The sequence below is a fragment of the Sminthopsis crassicaudata genome, chromosome 4 (assembly GCF_048593235.1).
Source record: "Sminthopsis crassicaudata isolate SCR6 chromosome 4, ASM4859323v1, whole genome shotgun sequence".
Classification (NCBI taxonomy): domain Eukaryota; kingdom Metazoa; phylum Chordata; class Mammalia; order Dasyuromorphia; family Dasyuridae; genus Sminthopsis; species Sminthopsis crassicaudata.
In genome coordinates this window covers 306,381,800-306,387,799 of record NC_133620.1, presented here as the reverse complement: position 1 = coordinate 306,387,799, position 6,000 = coordinate 306,381,800, and the positions used below count along the sequence as shown (strand labels likewise).

The 6,000-nt window shown below is 34.1% G+C and overlaps 1 protein-coding gene across 1 annotated transcript in view; it reads left to right on the top strand.

Moving 5' to 3' along the window:
- Window positions 1-2,316: 2,316 nt before the first annotated feature.
- PGBD1 (piggyBac transposable element derived 1) overlaps window positions 2,317-6,000 on the top strand; it is a 128,403-nt gene continuing 124,719 nt past the window's right edge. Inside the window, exon 1 of the mRNA XM_074265048.1 lies at window positions 2,317-2,427. The gene's annotated coding sequence lies outside the window, so the exon portion shown is untranslated. The remainder of the gene's footprint in view (window positions 2,428-6,000) is intronic.

The window sequence follows — 6,000 nt, the reverse complement described above, 5'->3', positions numbered from 1 at the left end:
GGAGAATACTGTCCCATGGCAAGAATTTGCATGTGTAGATTATTATTTACTGTAGCCATCCTTGTGGTCACTTTCTCATTTTCCTTTAAATTTCTTTCCTAGGTTCATACTTTCCTACTTTTTTGGGATGTCTCTAGGAGCTCTGATTCCTTATGTTTTGCAACAGGATAAATGATCTCTCTAATCACCAAATCACTATAGATTATACACTTTTCAAGGTTCCCTAACCTTCTGTAGATTATCCCTTTCCCCAAGAAAGTATTCATCAGAATTACACCCATTGATGTATTTGAATCAAGGTTTTCTTCTTTCTTTCTCTCCCTTTTCAATCAACCCTTTTGACTTGAGCTATTGTCCTATAGGCTGTGTTCTGGCTGAGAAACTATAGGAGCTATTTTCCCTTCATTTTTATCTTTTGACTTGATTACAATATATCACATATTCCTCTTAGACTTCTTTCATGAGCAAAAAAGGCGCTGATAAGAAATAGGTTAAAAAATGAGTACAAGATCAGAGGGGACTAAAAGATAAATTGCCTACATTCTAACATGTAAGGAATAATGTGTCTATTCCTTCAAAACGCTATCATTATCAGGGTGATAAAGACACGCTAATTAGAGAACAATAGGAGTAGCTCTGTTATGTTCTGATGATTTTAAAGGAATAATGGAAGGGAATGGAAGAATACAAAAGAGAGGGGAATGCTGAAGAGGGAATTATGGGGAAATTATGCTATAAAATTGGAATGTGCAAATATAAATCTATGCAAACAAGAAAGAAGAAATGAGGCTTAAACATGGGGAGCATTTGAAGCTAACAGTAGAATAAAGAAATATATTCCATTCAACAGAGTTACAGGAGGGAAAGATATAGAAAAAGAGGGAGACTAGAGTTGGGTTTCAAAGAAAGGCTTGCAAGGGAATAGAAAGGTTAATGACTTGTGAAGCTTTGGGTGAGAGAAATAAATGGACACAGGTACAAAAATAAATTTTACCAAACTTAAGAGTACTGGTTTTGAGCTTAACCCCCATTACTACTCTTTTGTTCTTTATAAAGAGAGAGAAGGAAACAAGAAGAAAGAAAACTATAACAGAACTGGATGGAGAGAAAGACAGGATTAACAATCATAACTGTAAAATGAATGTCATGAATTCACTCACAAAATAGACAAGGATAGATTAGGAAGAAAAATTCAGTGTTTTATACAAGAAATACAGTTGAAATATGAATAGACATAAAGAGTTAAATAAGGGCCTGAAGCAATATCTATTTACACTTCAATTGAAGAAAAAAAGGAAAGTAGGGTAGCAATTCTGATCTGCAATATGATGATAGCAAGAAGAGATTTAATTAACAGAGATAGAGAAACTACATTTAGCCAAAAGGCAATGTTAATACTAAATATATATGTACCAACTAGTGTAGCTTCTAAATACTTAAAGGAAAAGTTAAATAGAAATAGTAAAATTACAATGGTAGGAAAACAGTTTATCCTTGTAAAACCTAGACAAATCTTACCAATAAAAATAAATTAAAAAGACATAGAGGACTTGAATTGATATTTTTATTTTTAGATATGACAGAAATACAGAATGGAATAGAAAACTTTATATGCCATCCTCACAAAAGTTGACCACCACAAAACTCAGAAAAATGCAGAACAGAAATATTAAATGCATTTTTGCAAATCTCAATGTAGTAAAATATATAATTTTATAAAATAAAGAGTCACTGAAAAAGTTAAAAATGAATTGAAGAATAAATAACTTAATCCTAAACAAAATGTAAAGATCAAAGAACAAACCAAATAAACCGGAATTAATTTGATTAAAAATTCTAATAAAAAGAAAACTACCAACACTATGGTATTGCAGCCAATTTTTAAAAAAATACTTTCATCAATAAAGAGGAAAAGAGTAGATCAACTAAGGGCATGCAATTAAAAAAAATGGAAAAACCTGAAAACCAAAGGTTATCAAAATTGAGAAGAAAAAAAATTTCTAATTAATAAATAAAACCAGAAGCTTTTTTAAAAAGTAGAATAGATTAAATCATTAGTTAACTTTTTTTAAAAAGTAAAATAAATTGTCATCATTTAGTCATGTCTCACTCTTTGTGATGTCATTTGGGGTTTTCCTGGCAAAGATACCAGAGTAGTTTGCCATTTTCTTATCCAGCTTATTTTACAGATGAGGAAAGTGGAGACAAAGGAAGGTTAGAAACTTTCCAAGATTACCAGATAGGAAGCGGAAGCTTCCAAAATTACTACATAGGAAGCGGAAATGTGAGTGTTAGATATACACCTGGCTTTGTGAGTCTCGTCATTTCGTGCTCTCCATTCTGGGGGACGCTTCTGAGTTCCAGTATCTTTCCCTTTCAGTTAGGCATCCACTGGCGCGCTGCCTTCTGCAGCCCACGGTGCTTTCGGTGAGTGGGGCGGTACCCCCAAAAGGGCTGCGGGAGGACGGATTGAGTAGCCCCTCTTTCCTAATAAGCCTTCTAAAACAACGTAAACGAAAATGTTTACGAATGCAGGTTAGGTAGGACAGTGATAAGAGATATAAAGGCTAAGGGATAATTCTCTTGAGATCCAGGAAGGTTTCATGGGAAGATTGCATTCTGAGATGTGTCTCGTGGAAAAGGTAGTATGTGTGTCAGCAGGCAGCTATTTGAGCTGGGGTGGGTTGTTCCAAGCGTGGGAAGCAACTTGGTTAGAGGGGAGTGCAGGTGACAGAACAGCTTTGTGAGCTATTACGTATAGTATGTTAACGGTAGGACAGTAACGTTAAACGAATATTGAAGCCAGGTTGCTAGGAGATTTTAGGGAGCCCCTTTTTGAGCAGGGGAGTGACATGTTTATAAATTGATATGTTCATGTATATACCTTAAAATGGTTATTTTAAGGCAGCTCTACAGGGACGATCACTTCCCTTTCTCTCACTATTTTATTTACAATTGTTCCATATCAAAGCACCTGCCATTTCTCTATCTGACCCTAACTTTGGATTATTCCATCTACCTTTATGCTATATCTCCCAAAAATTTATTCTTAACCCACAATGTGATTGTCAATTCCTCCACCCTTTGTTACTTTTTCCTTATCATCAACCCTGCTCTCTGATTTCACTTTCCCCCCTTCTTAGTGACCTTCTTCTGATTTCATCTTTACTCAGACTTTACACAGTACTTTCAAATCTCTTGGCCCTTTAGCTTAGTGCTACTTATTTCTTGTCTACTCCCATCATCTACTTTGCCCCCTCTTCCTTCTACTTGCATGCTAAATGAAAATAAGCCATATTCCTAAGCCAAATGGATACTACAATTCATGTTATCTAACTTAAACTGAACTTTCTGTGAAACAAGCTTATTTGTTCTTTATTCTTTAAGATAAACATACACTTTTATCACTGAAATCTCCCAAGATATCTTGGGGTTTACAGTTAGCATCATGCTTACAACCAAATCACTTTTGGCTCCCTTTGATTGACTAATTGACCAGAAGGTCCCAGGCCAACCCTTCCTTTATCTTTGGGTCATGATTGGTCAGAGTGAATTGTTTCTGTTTTGGCCAAAACTTCTGAGAGGGTCTTCCCTTCCCAGATTGATTGATTAATTTTTGACTAGGTAAAAGAGGTCCTTCTCTACCTCATTTTTTACCTAGTTTAATCACTGATTGGCTGTTGCCTTTTAGCTTAAAAAGTCCTAAATCTCCCACTGCATCTAGGGCCATCCTGATATCCTGATCTGTATCTTGTCCAAAGAACATGAAGCTAGTGCAGAGCCTTCCCTCACTTAAATCCATTTCATTTGTATATCATAGAAATAACTTACTGAAGTCCTCATTTGCCTCAGTTGCTCATCTATAAAATAGGGATACGTTGAAGAATGACTCAAGTAGCTTTGCCAAGAAAATGCCATGCTCATGAGCCTTTTCCTACCTCTGCAAAGAATAATTATGGGGGGTGCTTTCTATTGGGGGCCATGCTTGTTCTTTATAGTTTCATATTAATTTCAAATTATTTTATTGTTTTTTTTCTATTTTGCTTTATTTTTTGCTTTATTTTGCTTTATTTATTATATTTATTCTACATTAGTTCATATAAGTCTTTCCATGTGTCTCTGTATTCAAAATATTTTTTTTATTTCTTTTTAAAATTTTAATTATTTTTTTAACATTTTTTTTTCTTTTGAAATGTTGGCTTCCAAATCCTCTTCCTCCTTCTCAATCCTTTCCTACTTGCAGAGAAGGCAAAAGATGTGATATCAGTTATACATGTGAAATCATGTAAAACACATTTTCATATTAGCCAACATTTTTGGCTATTTTTTTAAAAAACAAGAATAAAGGAAAAATTATTCTTCAATTTGCACTCAGAGTTAATTCTCTTTCTGGAGATGGACAGTATTTTTTCAATATAAATCCTTTGAAATTGCCTTTATTATGATCAGAGCATTATAATGATCAGAGCAGTCAAGTCTTTCATAGTCGATCATTACTACGTTGCTCTTACTATGCACACTGATCTCTCAGTTCTCATTTCACTTTGCATCAGCTCATATGTCTTGCCATGTTTTTCTGAAATCACTCATTCATTGTTTCTTATAGCATTGTAGTATTCCTTCATAATCATATGCTGCAACTTGTTCGGCCATTTTACAATTGATTAGCATCCCTTCAATTTCCAATTCTTTACTACCAAAAAAAGTATATAAATTTTTTTTTAATATACAGGTTCTTTTATTTTTTCTTTGATTTCTTTGGGATAGACTTAGTGGTAGTACTGCTGGATTTGCAGTTTTATAACCCTTTGGGCATACTTACAAATTATTTTCCCAAATGGTTTGACTCATTGCCACACCAGCACTTCATTAGTGTGGATCTTCTTCCCTAATCCCCCCTAGCATTTATCATTTCTGATAGATGTAAAGTGGTACTTCAGAGGTATTTTAATTTTCATTTCTCTAATCAAGTGATTTAGAGCATTTTTTCATATGACTATATTTTGTCTTGTTTTTATCCTTTGGCCATTTATTAGTTGGGGAATGTCTCTTATTTTTATAAACTTGATTCAGTATGTATTTGAGGAATAAGGACTTTATCAAGAAAATTACTATGGCAATTTTTTATATTACTTCATTGTCTACCATTTAGCATAATACAACTTCACTAATTTATCTTTTAATTAGGTCTGTTTTTGCTTTTGCTCATGATTGCTAACACTGCCTTTTTTACTTTAGTTGAAGCATTATTAGATTCTGCACTAGCACTTTATTTTAATCCTACCAATGTCTTTGTGTTTCAATTGTGTCTCTTGAAAAAAGACAAAACAAAACGCATATATTGTTGGATTCTGCTGTTCTAATCCATTCTGTTGTTCCTGTTTTTATGATTGATCTCATCTTATACACATTCACATGATTATTAACTGGGTCTTTACCCTCATCCCATTTTCTTCTGTTTCTTCCTTCCCCCCATTTTTATCCTTTTCCCTCCTCAAAATTCTATTTTGCTTCTAACCGCTGCCTCCCTTAATTCATCATCCATTTTATCACCGTATTTCACCTCCCTTAATCCATCTTATTCTCTCTTTCTAAATATGTGTGTGTGTGTGTGTGTGTGTGTGTGTGTGTGTGTGTGTGTGTGTGTGTACACACACATATATTCTTCCTTCTTTGAATCAGTTTGAGAGCAAAGTTAGGTTCAAGCATTGCCTGCAATTCCTATACACACAATTTCCCCCTCCATTATAAATCTCTGCTTTGTGTGCCTTTTAAGATGAGAAAAATTTCCCCATTCTGCCACTTCCTTCCCCCCTTCTTCCAGTACATCCCTCTTTTTCATCCTCTCATTTTTTGAGATCATTCTAACATAATCAGCTCAAAACCATGTTTTCAATGTATACTCCTTTTTAACTATCCTAATAATAATAATATTCATAGGAGTTACACATATCTTCCTAGATAGGACTGCAAAAGTTTAATTTTTTTGAGTCTCATGAT